Below are 17,304 nucleotides of genomic sequence, written 5' to 3'. Positions count from 1 at the left end.
CTTGAGGAAATAACATATATAATACAAAATTAAGAAGAAAAAAAAAACAAAAAAAAACCGACACGGTAAAAGTTATTTAAAAAATACAACACACAGCGAAAGTGTTACTTCAAGACTGTATCAAGTTAATGCAATTATTAAACATTACCATTACGGGTCCACTATCTTAATATAACCTGAAATACAGTTAAAAACGTGTGTTTAAACAAAAATCGCTCACATTTATGCCCCCCCCCCCCCACCCTTAAGCAAAATGGAGACAAAGCACTTTTTACAATATTACTTTCAACATTAGTCAGAATGTCAGAATGTTTCTAAAACAAAGTTGTTTAGTATAAAAATTGCCAAAAAAAAACAAAAAAAAAAACAACAAAAAACAAGAAACATACTGCCGTTAAATCAGATAATATTATAGGTTATATTGTAAATGTAAATGTAGACATTATTTCTGTAGCAAAATATAACATGTACGCTGTTTCGGTATACAAATCGTAGAATGCGGTCATTTGTTTCTTCTCGCGTTACTGTGGCAATTCCACGCAGCGCTTACGTCCCCTAGAACCTATAGCAACTGATCTGGAAGAATTTATTTTTAAAACTTATGCTTCCTTTTTACATTATTCATATTTTGTGTCCATTATTTATTGTATTGTATGCAAAATCATACCAAGTAAAAGTTATACTTTTATCAAATATATAATTAATAATGCGCAGTATAATTCATATCGACATTTGTTATGAATGAAACTATGCTCGGAACCAGTGTTTGTTTGATGAGCTATTTATAGACCGAGGTCATAAGCTTGAGTGTTTCGATAAAATTTTAATTTGATGCGTTGTATATTTTTGTTAGGTACGTCTTACATTTCGCATGATTTATACAGTGTGTGTATTATGTCATTGAGTTTTACATTACCAAAGATGAAAAACTTCCATCCATACGGATATTTCATTCAAAGACGAAAAAACTTCCATCCATACGGATATTTTATTCATAGCGGGGTAGGGGAGGGGGTGCGAATTAATTTACCTTCGTTATGCAATATTTTCTAATGTTACCTGAGAGGATAACAGAGAGCTGCATGACATAATCATTTACATAATCACGTATAAATTATAGTATTCTATGCATTTTTAGACAGCTATACAAATTTATATGCCATACATGTTATTACTGTTATGCGGAAATGTTAGGATTATTTCGGGGACGATTGTTTACTGTTGCTTGTAGGCATATGGTATTAAGAGAATCTGAACCGTATTGTTCACTCTGGGGCTCTTCGCCCCAAAACAGACCAAAAACACAAGAAATAACATCACCTCTGAAATGAAGCTCATTTCCATATTTTTCACAATAGTGTTTTCATTTAATTATTAAATGTCAAATTTATTGCAACTTGTTACAAATTAACCTATTTTCTTCATTTAAAGCTATACATGGTTCATTATTTATTCTTGCATGAACTTTTATGAATATGTAATGTATAGAGTTTCAAATTCAAAGTTTGCACGCTATTTATCCAGATTAGCTTTAGCATAGTTTCGTATAGTAGTTTGCAAAACTTGACCCATACCATCCGGTGTTAAAACGAAGACCCTAGAAAAGCGACTTGCATACATAATAAATTATGTTCGAAGTTACTTCACAATTTATAAGTATATGAAACAGGTGTCATTTCTTAATTAAAAATCGAAATAAAACATAGTTTTTACTATGCTGAACATTGTCTACCGGTTGAATGTCGCACTGATCTAGGCCTCTACAATAAATAAACAAATTTCTACTTCTTCAAATTACACAATTCATTACACTTATTAAATGACATGCTAAATTTAAACTTAAACTGCAAATGTTTAATGTACATATTGCTTCCTATTGTAAAATTATCTTTATATTCAGTAGTCTTTCATATAGGAAAGAGCTTGTATTTATTTTACGCTTTTCAGTGAAATACTGAAATATATCAGTGAAATAAAGTTGATATTTTCACTGTTTAATTATTTATCACTGGTAGAAATACGGAACAACTGTTAATTGCTGAAAGAAAACGAATTATCAATAATCGGAAATTCTTTTAAGAAATGAAGCGCGATTTATGGATTTGCCGATCCTATTCAGTCGTTTATTTCGCATGAACACCGAAAAGAAAATCATTTCTTATATATATTTCCTTTCCATTTGTAAACAAGATTATATCATAAATTGTAATTCTCCCTGACTATACGCCGACGTGGTCAAAAGCGGCCTGTTATCACTTTTCTTTTGCTGTTTATACAAAATGAACGTCATGATTCTCAATGGAAATGTATATTAGACCGAATGTAAATATTGTAAAATATACTACAAATTTGCAGTTAGCAGAAAGGCTTCAAATCAAGATGATACATTTCAGGTTTGGCATCATTTAAGTTTATAAAAGCAAAGAGCTATAAAAAATAAATTTACACTTCTTTGATAAAAGCTAGAGGCAAAATCTATCTTATTTTTGAATCAGTGTACACCTTCCCGCTGTAAAGCAATTCGAGTATTTCACATAATGATTAATACAAAGATAAAAATATGAAAATATATAAGAATTGGGAGTGGAAACATTAAAGGCTTACAAATCAAAACTCAATATGATTTAAACGGTACGTATATAGGAGAAACAGGAGCAAGAATATAATTGAAATAAAGAAATGTTTCTCTTGAATATTCATTAGATAAAAATAAAACCTGCACTACACGTATCAAAACATCCTGGCATGCGAAAACATTGCAGTAAAAATGTTAAAAAATGACACCAAAGTGTCGTGTTATTGTTTCTTCTTCTCTACTTGCAATATTAACATAGTTATGAAAACCGTCTTCAACTTTTTAAATATTACATATATATAAGGAAAAAACGGGTTGATTTAATGTTTTGTTTTTCCTGAAGGAATTGGGTGCAAAATTTATTTAAGCTTTTATGTTGTACAAATGTCTTTTTAAACATTGACATACAAAAAACGTGACCCGAATTCTTTGACTTTAAATTGCAAATATTATATTCTTGCATAAAAACTACTTTTTTCACTGGATCCGCCCATGTATTAACGAGAGAAAAATCGTGTGCAAACAAGGCAATTCACGTGCTGTTAATACCCGATTTTTATTTTTGAAATGCTTTCCCAGGGACGTATATGTAAATCTGTATCTGGTATCTGCGTCTTGTTTCATTCATAAAAACCTCTTCTTGAAGCATTAAAGATGCCATCTAAACCATAGAATGTTTTACTGTATCAGTAACTAACGCCAAATGCGCTGCCCCCAACATTGTTCGTACTCGTTTCTTCCCTTGTTTACTCCCCTTTTAGAACTCTGCGTCAATTCAGATCTTGTAGACAACCGTGAATGTTAAAATGTCGCCTGTTTACCTGTGCGATTCTTTGTTTTTAGGTATCATATTTATGATTTTGGTAAGTATCTTTCGGTATGTTTTTATCTAATTTCTCGAAGAATTTATATAAACAGCTTGGAAACTTGACACTACGTTCGTACTCATCCGTACTCCAACTACGTGTCCGTACTCAATGTAACTCGAATGTAAAGTTATTATTCTTGAAATTGTGATCGAGTCCACCAAATTGTGAAATGATATGAACAGTTATTGGTAAGTTTATGTTTGTAATAATGAGAGATAAAACATCGGTTTAAAACCTTCAGGATGTGCTTTTGATAGTGTTGTTTATTTCCGGGCCCTGGATACGGATATTTAAAACATGTTTACCGTTTCCAAGAACAACAGGAATGGTAAATAAAAAATGTACCGGAATCGTCAAGTCATCACATATGAAAACAATACATAAATCGTCATAAATTATTTTTTTATGCAAGAATAGTGACAATACACGTTTGTTTTGTGTATTAACGTCTGCAGAAGCCTTTGGGATATGTTTGTGACCTCGACCTTAAGTCTCGGTCTAAAACAATCCCGCGGGCTTCTGCAGACGTTAATACACAAAAAACCGTGTATTATCCCTACATTATTATTATTATATATTTACATTTTTGTAGCATATTATTGATTAATTTGCCCTTTGAAGCTGCAACTCTCAAGCCGGTTTTTTTATTTCACTATGGTTTTATTAAAAAGTGATGAAAAAAAACAAACGAAACTTTAAGCTCTTAAAAGTGTGGGTAAAAGACTTATTACGTACATGAATACGGACACAGGAAACATTGGCAGAACCAATAATAATCAGCAATCATACTGAACAGCTTCTTTATATGAAAGAAATCTTCATTCATCTTGGTCGAGATTCGAACCCACTGCGGTGACTTAACCAGTTTCAGTCAGTATTATTATTAGTACATCTGTACACATTTTCGTTATAATTGCTAAGATATCCACTATTTTACGGAACGTTAAATAGGTTCTTAAAACTACAGAAAAATCTGCAACATTTGGGTTAAGGCTACTTGAATATAATGTTGCTTTAGTCTTGCTTAGTCCTATTGTTAGTTAAGAAATAATTTATGGCAAAAGCGTGTTTTAACACTATTTATGCACGATGGGCGGTTATACGTCGGGCGTAATAATTTCACGAGGTGCAGCTTAATCTAAAACTGTAGATAAAATATAATAGCGCTCTTTCTTGGTCGCAACAAAAACATTGACATCACTGCACGTTAACGTGACGTCATTCTAGCGTAAGAGTGTTTTAACAGAGAATAGCATATTAGAATAGTTGTTTAACTCCCAGCCTCACTTTAGATAAGTCATTTTTTGGCACCTCGGATCGTTCCATGTTTTATTTTATACAACTGGCTTTTTGGTCGTTAATGTTAGAGCTTAGCTTATAGGGAAATTATTCTATTACCTTGCCCGTCTTAACAAATTCTAGGAACGTATAGTTTTGGTATGTCCAAACCACGATTAAATCTCCAGTTCCAGGGAAAAGCAGGTCCCCAAATGTTCCCATTTTAACTTGCGTTTTACCCGTACCAATTTATCTAATGTTCTATAGTTGCCTTGTATTTGTTGCCTTGTATGTCAGTGGTTCTGGGGCCTCCGTGGCCGAGTGGTTAAGCTCGCTGACTTCAAATCACTTGCCCATCATCGATGTGGGTTCGAGCCTCACCCGGGGCGTTGAATTCTTCATGTGAGGAAGCCATCCAGCTGGCTTACGGAAGGTCAGTGGTTCTACCCAGGTGCCCGCTCGTGATGAAATAATGCATGGAGGGGCACCTGGGGTCTTCCTCCACCATTAAAGCTGGAAAGTCGCCACATGATCTATAATTGTGTCAGTGCGACGTTAATCCCAACAAAATAAATAAATAAATGTCAGTGGTTCTAACCCTTTTCTCATCTCAATCCTTTAGTTTGTCTTATAACAATGATTGTGTAATAACAAAACTCTTGTCGATTTCGATTTCGTGGAGAGCTAGTTTTGCAAAGAGCAGTGAAGCTGTCCATAATGCAGGTAGATGTCCTACTCTCACTTTTTGCGACTACATTTCCAACCATATCAAGGAATGATTACGGTTCAAATTGCTTTATAGGTTAAAGGTCACAAATTCAAATCCGGCGTAATTTTCGTACTTCACACAAACGTGCGCTACGTTTTAAAGTGTAATAATAGCGGATAGGAGAAATTAGACAAAAACTAACAATTCTGACTTTGATATGCCATCTCCATTATTTCCATTAATATATTCAATGTATTTTTGTGTGTGTGCACAGGTGTTTGGTTTTAAAAGCGTCTGTAAACATTTGTCAGTGCACCATTAACATTTGCAAGAATCTCCACGACGTTTCTTTTTTGAGCAAAGATCCGCATTTTCTATCTATTGGATAAGAGTTCGGATACATAAAATGATCGCTTAAAGCTTATTTGCAATATGCAATATTTACCCGCATCATTTGAAACGGTTTGTTTACATTTCTTGGGAAACATAAACAATTGATTTTGTCTGAATTTAACACTCTAACTCGCATTTTTGTACAGCAGGTATATTCCACAATTCTAACATGAGAAATTTACGTGGTACTTACCAGACTACGATTATTTTTTAACCCCGCTTTCATAGATGATAATTCAAAATTTTAATATTCCCGCCTGTAAAACTTTGTTTTCTTCTCAGAAAGTAAATGGCAACTTATTACATAGGGGAAACAACCGTTATCGGAAAAATTCGGGTATAATCGGTAAGTGGCTCAGTTACCCGGGTGGCTCAGTTACCCGAATTAACCCTATTTGTTTTATATACTATTTATATTACAACAGTTACTTCAGGTCGTATTTACGTATCTTTGTAGAATATCTTTGTAGAATATCTCCTTTTAAAACCTATTTTCAATAAAAAATAAAAAAAAAAAAATAGGGAGTTGAATATCTCCTAGTGAAATGTCAGTCAGTGGTGGTCTGCTACCCTCAAATGACACATTTTTGCTTTGCCCTTGCCTGCACAACAAGCCCCTCTGCAAAGATCGCCATCGTTGGAGTATAAGCAAGAAAACCATTTCATGCGAAAAGTGTGATTAGTACACCCGTTCTGTTCGAATTTGCACAAAAATTGGGAAAATTGTAATCTATATACGTTGGACTTCTTTCGACTATACCGCGGAAGCACATTTTCCGCCGAATTACGGAGCTTCTGCCTGTTATATATGTGTTTTCAGGAAATGAAGACTTAGACTTTAAACCTCTAAAAATCGAATTGCCGTTACTGCCTTTGTAAATATTTTATATTGCTGAGAACTTGCCCTAGCTTTTTCCATAATGTATGCCATACTCATGCCAAGTTTCATTAAATTACTTACACGTTTTCAAATAAATGGCAAAAACTAATTTTAACATTTCAAAGTCACAGTTTCAGACTTGAAATGCTGATGAATATGGGCCCAGAATAGCTTTATTCTATGCTTTTTGTTGCACTTATCCATAGTTTCCTCCATTGCCATTCCCTACGTTACACCTAATTTGCATAAAGGTTATGTTTAATAATGCATTGCCTTGTGTTTTAAAGCTTCCAGATCACAAAAGTAATAGAGGAAATTTTCATAATCATGTTATATTTACTGACATTTTGAAATAAATGTATTATGGTGCGCAGAAAAGTAACAAAATGTGAAATGTGAAAAATGTGTTGTTTTAAAATTTCGTGCAGAATGACACTGCTTTTTAAAACTTTTTAATAAATTGTTCACACCGAAGTTTTATAATATTTCGAAAGAACAGAAAACATGACATAAATTGCCTCGTATATGCAATTATTCTTCCTTTTACTTCGGTTAAGCAAAGTTTTATTCAGCATTATTTCAGTTGAGTAACGGCCGGTTATTAACATTTAACCTAATCAGTGTTTCTAAAACCCTTACCAATACTTACCCCCTGTTCTCAGCAAGTATCTTCACATGAACCAATGCAGGAGGACAATAGAATTCAGGCACAATGTTTTTTTTTCATCAAATCATCACGAAGAGCATGAACTGATGATCCCACGATCTATAAGTCTGCCACTTTTGAACTAAGTGAGCGTGCAAAATAAGAACGTATTACGGTGTAGACGACTAGGTACAAACGTAGAGGTCTGACGTTAAACTTTTTGAAGAAAAAAATACCAACTCAATTTAATGGCCCATTAAGCTGAAATACATATACATTTTGTGCATTAAGAAGTACACGAAAAACTACAGCGAGCGAATCAATACATGTGTTAAGGTAATATGCGCCACCTAACGATTTTAAACGGACTGTTATGAAATTTTACCAATTTAAAGTTGACGATATTTCCGATTGACTGGTATTTTTTCCAGTTTTCTGTTATTCTCCATTTTGCAGCTGTATATCTTCAAACATGACCACTAACGTCATTTTTTCAGTAGAGCGCAAAATGACGTACTTGACAGGTTTTCTAAGTAGCGTTTTTATATACAACAAAAATAGGCAAAAGTTCTTTATTTTCAAGTTTGTATTAAAATCGTCTCTCCAATGATATATAATTTGTCAAGTTTATTTCGACGTCACATCGGAGGCAAAAGATTTATGAACGCAAAACACGCAAAACTGACGTCGAGCTTCACCCAAAATTTTGCGTAAAGACGCCATATTTAAGAAACTGCCAGATAGTTTTTTGAATAAATTTGAACAAGTGTGCAAAATTTCAATCGCCATCGATTCCGTAAAAGGAAAATGGGGGTCACCGTTTTAGATTTCGCTCTATTTACCGCGGCGCTTCCCCTACCCCCCCCCCCCAGTTAAAATAACAACGTTTTAATATTTATTTTTTAAATTGCCATCAATTTAAATTCAGTTTCGGTTTCTGTTGGTGGATATAATGAAATAAAGAGACAGATTTTATTATAGACAACAAACAAATTTGCCTAATACCCCAGTCACACATACGGCGCGGCGCGGGTAGCTACGTCTAGCCACGGATAGAAACGCAGTAATCCGTATCTATCTGTACCTGAGTCGTACCTCAAAGTAGTAATCCGTATCAATCCGTACCAACACTTGGTCAAAACGTATTCAAGACTTATCCCAAACTTGCAAGTTTCTCCAACTTTTGAACATGCATAAAAGTTTGAGCGATCCGTAGCCATTTGAGCGTGACTTTAGTCCAACTTGGTTGAAACTTATTCATCCGTAGTTAAACGTACTAAAACGTAGTCATCCGTACTGAAACGTACCTTGCCGTATTGATCCGTAGCTGAACGTAGTTATCCGAGGCTGCCCGTACTAAAGCGGAGTCCAACGTAGTTCACCGCCAGCGGCGTACCTGGGCATACGCCTGTGCGTACAATTCAAATTCGGCACCGTGAAAATGAAAAGGCTCAAAATGCTAAAAATGCAATAAAATGTAAAGCCTTAGGAGGTAAGGTGGCTATTTAAAGTTCTTCATTTGAACAATATCATCTTTAAGTTAATGAGATTATCAAATTCATTTTTGAAAAACTGTAAATCACGTTATATCCGCATGATCTTTATTTCGCGAATTCCCGCACCCTGAATTATTTCGCGGCTTTATGAATTCGCGACGGGAGGGTCAGAAATTTAAATTCGCGAAGTTTCTTATCTTATATTAGCGAAATTCCAATTCTGGAAGTCGTGATTACATTAATGTCCATTCTTCCGTATCGTATCGGATTTATGCACGCCAAAGACTCGTTAAATACATGGTCCGTAACGGTTATTTCGTATTAGTAATCGGTTACTGTGTTCACACAAATTGCTTTTGTTCGACTTGAATTGATTGAAAAGAGCTTTTTAATCCTTTATTCAGTTTACGGGCGATTATTCTTGTTACAGTCCTTTCACAAATAATTGTAACGTACAAGTATATAATACAATGGTGTGATAAATTGTCCACTAATCCCTATTGTTATCTAAACAAAATGTGTAAAAAATCAGGTTTGTCGAGAAGATAAAGGATGATATGGATCATCCCCTCAGGTAACACGTGCTCTGCTTGTTTGACAAAGTGCATCAAGGAGATGCTCTCCGTAACCTGTTAAAAAAACAAAGTTATCATCCTGCCAGCTGCATGTAAATCCAACCTCTACACATTAGCGTTAATTCTGTCTTTAAGCAGTATATTCTACATGAAATGTAGTTTCGATGTTTTTTATTATACTTATTGATAATATATTGAAATAAATTGAAGTACATTTAATAAACATCGTGTACAGGCGGCTAGTATTCATTGCTGAACTTGACCGTATTTCGGACATTTTTTTCGAATATGTCTGTATGTTATGGAAGGAAACTTATGCGGATTTATGAATTCGCGATGCACCCGATTCGCGAAAAATAGCGGGAATTAAAACATCGCGAATAATACGGGATTTACTGTTTGAGATTGATTTGTATTTTTTAATAATCATGAATACAGTAGAAAAAAAACGTAAAAGGTAAGTTTAAATTTCATGGAATCATATAGCACAGCAAACACAGTCAGAGACACAGACCGCCAAATAGAAACACTCATGCACACACGCAAACACCAGTACACAAACTGACAGCGAGGACAAAACGAATGGATATGTGTATATTGGGCATCCTTTGGTCAAAAATATGTCTGCAAAGTGTATTTTCTGTTTAAATGTCCGCCATTTTTGTTACTCACTTAATCCTTACAGCATACCATCATACGTCCTTCCCCCTGGTTATATTGATTTGTCATGTTTGCAATTAAATCTATCAATCTATATCCAAGTCTAGATACGGAAATACCATATAGCAATTTACGCAGTTTGAATTTGCGTTTGCAAATACAGTAACTAGAAAAAGGTTACGTTTGGCACTAGAAAACTTAAAATATTTGCAATGTGTGGGTAGATACATGCCAAAATTCGGATGCAGAAGTCATGCATTAAATTAAACATTGACAAAGATTTCAAAAACGATAACAAAAAAAAACCAAAAAACTAATACATCCTTAATGTGTGCATTAACGTTCCATTCATTGCCTAAGAAGTATGCAATCTTTACATTGTAGGGGATATTAAATAATAAATAATGATAATAACAGCTTTTCACACGGTTAGAATATGCGATTTGTTCACATGTATATTTGGGATTAGGTTAGAGTTTAGATGCAGTTATAGTACGGAATCCTGTTTCTGCCATCAACTTTTCGACTACACGAACGGGCAAAATGCACTTCCGCCGAGGAAGTTCTAACTTTTGCCTGTTTCCTAGCTACCGGCATGTGCACACATGTCACATGCAGTATTATTTTCTATAACGGTTCCTTTTGTCCCTATCATGCGTCCGACAGAATACCAAAGGAAGATAAAAAATACACTGACATGGGAATATCCGGACCCGGCATGAATCATACCTGGTAACTATCAGTTCCGTGAACATAAATTTAAAACGAAGTCTTAGATGTACACCAAAATATTAAGTAATAGAATCTCTTAAAGATTGACTACAAACATTTTGTTTAGAACTATAACATTTGATTTGTGTATCAAAGGATTATATTCACTTTTCTGCTAATGTTTTAGCATTTCGACAAATATTATTAATGTTCTCAAATTTAAAAAAAAGTTTGTCTAAGAATTGAAGCTGTAACAACAAATAAGAAATCAGCATAAGCCCGGTGAATACGACTTTTGGCTAGAACGCACTTTACCGATACGCATTTCATGTTTCAATAAAAGGATTGTTTGTATTTATATGTCGTATAGGAGAGCATTTTCTCGAAATCATTCATTTATTTCAAGAATTGCATGAAATAATATCTTTGATTTGTCATTACTGGAATTTGATATCAGATATCCACAAATATAAACAGAAACTGAATTTAAATTAATGGAAGTTTACGAAATAAGTATAAAACGTCGTTATTTTAACTGGGGGTAGGGGAAGCGCAACGGTAAATAGAACGAAATCTAAGTCGGTGACCCCCATTTTTCTTTTACGGAATCGATAGCGATTGAAATTTTGCACGCTTGTTCAAATTTATTCAAAAAACTATCTGGCAGTTTTTAAATATGGCGTCTTTACGCAAAATTTTGGGTGAAGCTCGACGTCAGTTTTGTGTCATAAATCGTTTGCCTCCGATGTGACGTCGAAATAAACTTGACAAATTATATATCATTGGAGAGATGATTTTAATACAAACTTGAAAATAAAGAACTTTTGCCGTATTTTTGTTGTATATAAAAACGCTACTTAAAAAACCTGTCAAGTACGTCATTTTGCGCTCTGCTGAAAAATGACGTTAGTGGTCATGTTTGAAGATTTACAGCTGCAAAATGGAGAATAACAAAAAACTGGAAAAAATACCAGTCAATCGAAAATATCGTCAACTTTAATTTGGTATTGTAATTGTGAGGTGGCGCATATTACCTTAAGAAGACTCTAGGCTAGTTTTACTGGAACTGAAGAACGGAATAATTATTACAAGCAATTTGAACACAGTTCTGTAGAAAATTCTGTAAAATCCTTTCACTCGGGCCACATTTTACTACTATCGAAACTGACCTTACTTAGTAGTTAGACACTGGAACAGTTATTGAGAGAACAGTTTTTGAGAGCGAAGCGAGTAAAATGGTGTTTGTAGATACTAGGATACCGTCCCTAAAATTAAGTTCATCCTTTTAACTGAGACCAGACTACTAGTGATTATCAAATTTGTTGTTGGGACCAGAACACATAATATATTATAGTATTTTCAGTTTTCTGGCAGCTCCATCCCTGATTTTCCAAAAGTCATCGCCGTCATGTAGAATAGCTGATCATATTTAAATTGAGGAGGTGGTTTCTTTCTGTAAACTTCACATTGGTTGACAACACTACTGAGTGGAAAAAGACCACTCGTTAGAATACAAGTTTTGGAAGCTCACTCGTTGAAATAAAACCTGATATCTTACATAAAAACAAAGAACTATCCTCTTGTTTATTACAAGTATATACCCTTAGATAACTCCTCATATATAAATGGAAAAACTGTAGTTGTGAATGGCCCTAATTAAAACACTAGGAATTTATACAGGCCTGGATAGAGAAAACGACAGTAAGTCAACTGTCAGTTTTTATGAGTTGTATGTTAATAATGGAAGATGCTTTTTATAAGAAAATCAAAGTAGAAGGTAGAAATAAAAGATAACTTTTAATTAGGTCATGAGGCATCCCCTTCTTATAAAATTTTGTCATTAGTTTTCACGACCTGTCAAAATTATTTTTATCTTTCGATTATTTATATCCATTGTTTTTGTAAGTACATTGGTAGGACATTGTAGTGTGAAATATTACAGTAAATTCTAAAAGAATGATTGTGCTTGAAATTTGTTGAGCTCATTGAATTCGCGTCAGAGTTTCCATTGTTCATCGTTGATAATAACGGCATCAAAACTAAATTTTAAGGAATAAGAATGGCTACTTTCTGATTGGTTAAGAAAAACATTATTTTGAATCATAACATTATTGTTTTTTGGAAACAACTAATTTTTTGTTGTTTTTGTCATTCGCCAGAAATCTTAAACGTGGTATCACCTAAGCGACGTTCTGAATACAGTCACATAAAATGGCACATATACCAAAATAGTAATAACGCCGATTCGAAGTAAGGGAAGATTTCTATCATTTTTAAGAGTCAGATAGAAATACGATGAAAATGTAAAACAAAGAAATTAAATAGTTCTTTGCCTCTAATACAATCTCGACTGACAATTAATTGTGGTGTATTATTTGCATGTGCAGCTTTCTAGATAAAGAACATATGAAATAGCCCAAAAATCGATTAAGTGTAATCATTATGAACAAGTAAAAGTTGAAATATTAAACTTACACACTACAGATAGTCCAAACATAATCCAAAGTTCGCTTATCACTCACGGAATATGGACAACTCTGTACACACTCGGCTAAGTAAACCTGAACGGCCAACTGACGGGGAAAGAAATTTGCACGATTGTATATATTAAAGTATACCTGTTTTATAAAAGGCGCGATTCATCATTGTCAAAAGCCATGTTTCGTAAAGACAAACGATTTTCGAGACCAACATATTCAAAAGTTTTATTTGATTAATGAACGCGTTGTGGGTTTTTACGGCTTCTAAACAGTATTTTTGTCAGTTTGTTCAAAATCCGTAGAAAAAAAAATGATTTCGTAAATAACAAAAAATACTAGATCTTATTGATAGTGCTCGACTGATTTGAACCCAGGAACACGTCTTTTTGTCAATGACTTTGTCTGTCAGCACTGCCTATTATTTCAATCTTGACCGAAAACCACAAAACACGCCAATATTAATATATTTGCTTGAAACAAATAATAATCTGAACTAGATGTGTGTCCATAGGACACTGGTGCCCTCCTTCCCCCATACTTCCTGCCACTTAACATGGTTTTATAGGTGAAATATTTGTAAGATACGAGTTATATGCAACACAAACTTAAAATCACTTTATGTGTATTTTTTTACAAAGTCAAGGACAACAACTCTGGTCTAAATGAGCGAAATCCCAAACAGATCTAGAACACAATGTGCACAGTTTGACATGCTAAAACAATCCTGTGATGATGTATGACTCTAGGTCAAGTGCATCTTGAGATACATAGCACACATTTTAATGCCCATAATGCATATTTTTGACTAAGTCAAGGGCCATAACTCTGTTCTTGCAGAGTGAAATAAAAAACCCACTAAAACACAAACTTTTAAGCACTTTTATGTATTTGTCACTAAGACAAGGACCGTAACTCTGGTCTGGCTTAGTTGAATCCCAAGCATAACATCAGGTGCACCACTGATGCTTTACAACAATCCCCTAATGTTTTATGACTCAAAGTCAAATACTTTTCAGATACATGCGACACAGACTTTCATACCCTCTATGCATACCTTTGACTTAATCAAGGGTCATAACCCTGGTATAACCACTAGAAATCCCGAACAAAATTCCAGGTGCACAACTTCACATGCTGAATAATATCCCTTTTATGTTTCACGACCCTAGATTAAATACGTTTTAAGATACGCGCGACAGAAACACGAATGCTACTTTGTGCAAATCTTTGACTAAGTCAAGTACCAAAACGCTAGTCTGGCTAAACGAAATCTCTCGCAAAACCTTAGGTGCACAACTTCACTGCTGAATAATATTTCTGTGATGTTTTATAGTCCAGGGTCAAATAGTTTTTGAGATACACGCTACACAAATGTTAAGGTTATATTTATGCATATTTTTTACCAAGTCAAGGGCCATAACTCTGGTCTGACTTGTGAGATCCCAGTTAAAACATCAGGTGCCCAACTTCGCCTGCTAAATAATAATCCTGTAAGGTTTGATGACTCTTGGTCAAGTACTTTTTGAGATGTGCACGACACAAAGTCGAACGGACAAGGGCAACATTAAGTCCCCTGCCCCCACAACCCGCAAAACATATTGTATTTTTTGGGGGTGGGGTGGGGGGAGTGGGGTAATAAAAGCCAAACTGCTGAATCGCACACTTCCCGTTCATGTTTGAAATAACTTTAAAGATAAATCTTCATGTGTTTTAAAAGCATTGCGGAGTGACTCGTGCATTTCATTTGTAAACGCCAAAGAAAATCGATTATATAAAAAAACGAAAAAGTCTAAACAGCCTTCTAAAATCATGCTTTTGCTTAGCATGTGCAAGTTCTTTGTGGAATAGCTGTTATTTTCATTTATTGCATTGAATGGTTCCAAGAATGTAAGTAATGAACTTTTAAGGATGGCTCTAGGTTGTCCTCCGTACATTACTTCAGGCACGATCGGGAACATGGGTAGAGCCACCGATCTCCCGCAAGCTGGCGGGGTAACATTCTCGAAAAGATACAGCCAACAGATGTGACGGGCAACGACCTTAGCTAATCGTCAACGGGGATCGGCCTCTCATGTCAATTAAGCTCATATATTTATATGGATGGACTCTGTATTCAATATGCTTACGAGACAGGCCGTTCATGTTTTCTCAAATTTATTTGGCCTCATTTCAAAGCATTGCAATCTGCCTTAGTGTAGTCCTGTTTATGTAGCAAACCCCGAAATAATAATCCAACATTTCCGCGCGATTACGCAATCCCCGAATTCTCCGAATTGGTATTTTTGGTCGTTACAGTAGCTCAAACAAACACATGGCGTTCTGTACGAGCCGGGAAATGCCGAAATCTCATTCTGCGAATATGAAAATTACGTCATCAAGCGGAAATAGCCGATAACCATTACGGCTCCATAAATGTTCAGATATTGAAAATATGATCTAACTTTCGGATATGACAGCGCAAACAAATGACATGGTAATTAATTAGATAACCATATTGTCAAAAATGCAAATCGATTTATATTTAGTATTTGATAAATAGGATAAAACATAAATGTTCCTTTTACTGATCATAAAATATTCAAATCAAGGTAAAAACATATTTCAAATTTTTTTATATTAATCAATATGAATGCTTAAATACTTATTTAATGCTTTTTAACATATATTTTATTCAAAGTTTAGCGTAAGTTAATGGTAATGAGTGAATGAACGTATTAAATAGTATCAAAAAGGTATGGAGGCTGATTTCTGCCATATTGCTCTGGTGTGTTGGCACCTTTGAAGAGCTCAGACACGCAAGAACGACAAATAAGTGCGTCGATACGACACGACAATGTATTTGTCGTATATTAGCGGGCTAATTTGTCGTTCCGGCTCGTTGGCGCTCTTTAAAGGCACCGACACGCCGGACTTAAATGGCAGACATCAGCCACTATAGGAGGTATGTGATCTATCGAAATATGTGAAGAGTTTTGCTGGGGGAAGTATTGCGCCACTTCAGCAGGACAGTATAAGTCCGCAAAAGAAGTAGTGCATATTTCCCAACAAAAATATAATAATACATACGCATCTGTACTTGAAGTTATATAAAAATGATATAAATTTGTCCTTTAGGTTGACTAAAATTAAAATTATCGTCGTCAAAGAACTTTTAAATGCGACGATACAAAATTATTATGAAACTGACATCACCAATGACGTCACGCACAACTTCGGAGATAGAAAAAAATCTTGTTTAAAATTTCATTTTTAAGTTTTCGTAGTTTGTCCGTTTTTAACTGACACTCGGCGATTTCCATATGATTATGCAATTCGGATTTCTTCTGACGTTAATGTATATTTAGCTCACAGACGAAAGGCGTTCCGTAAAAGTGGGACAATGCCAAAATAGCATAAGGAGAAAACGCCATTACGTGTACACTACCTTCTATTAAGCAAGCAGTTAATGACCTTTAAATTTATCATTTCTTTACTGTAATTTACCGTTGTTTCCCCTGCATTTACCTTTTTACAAATGCATTTTATATGAAATATGAGTCTGATATTTATTCTATGATAGTAGGCGATACTGAATAAGCCTGGGCGTTCTGGACTTGCAAGAGTTTACGGTATTTTACGTTCTTTATGCACAATCCGTGTTTTTGAATCTCTTTGCTTTCTACGTTCAGTTTTGCACACTCGTACTTCTTGGACGGATTGGTTGTTGTTTTATATGTGACATCATTTAAATCATTATTCAAAACATTATAACCGCAGAATATTTATAAAGTATGACAAACAATAAAGGAAATTAATGGAACTAGCTTAAGCCAATCAATTTTCAGTTTATAAAATTCCCATATAAATTACAAACAGCTGATTTATATCGATCCACAGCTGCCTTTCTGTAACTGCTAGTTTTAGGATGCATTCAAACTAAACTTAATCAAACATTTCATAGAAGACATTGTATCTGAAGTAATTTCTTTCTGTACCTTTGATTCCTGTGCAGAATTTGGTAGTCACTTGTGGAGAACATGTTGGTATTTGTAC

At 34.5% G+C, this 17,304-nt stretch overlaps 1 protein-coding gene across 1 annotated transcript in view; it reads right to left on the bottom strand.

The window, feature by feature from the left end:
• The window catches only part of LOC123566717 (uncharacterized), a 77,822-nt gene extending 64,441 nt beyond the window's left edge, over nucleotides 1-13,381 (bottom strand). The window contains exon 1 of the mRNA XM_053549618.1: nucleotides 13,268-13,381. The gene's annotated coding sequence lies outside the window, so the exon portion shown is untranslated. The remainder of the gene's footprint in view (nucleotides 1-13,267) is intronic.
• Between the last annotated feature and the right edge of the window lie 3,923 nt (nucleotides 13,382-17,304).

The sequence above is a fragment of the Mercenaria mercenaria genome, chromosome 8 (genome assembly GCF_021730395.1).
Source record: "Mercenaria mercenaria strain notata chromosome 8, MADL_Memer_1, whole genome shotgun sequence".
Classification (NCBI taxonomy): Eukaryota; Metazoa; Mollusca; class Bivalvia; order Venerida; family Veneridae; genus Mercenaria; species Mercenaria mercenaria.
This window is presented reverse-complemented; position numbering and strand designations above follow the sequence as displayed.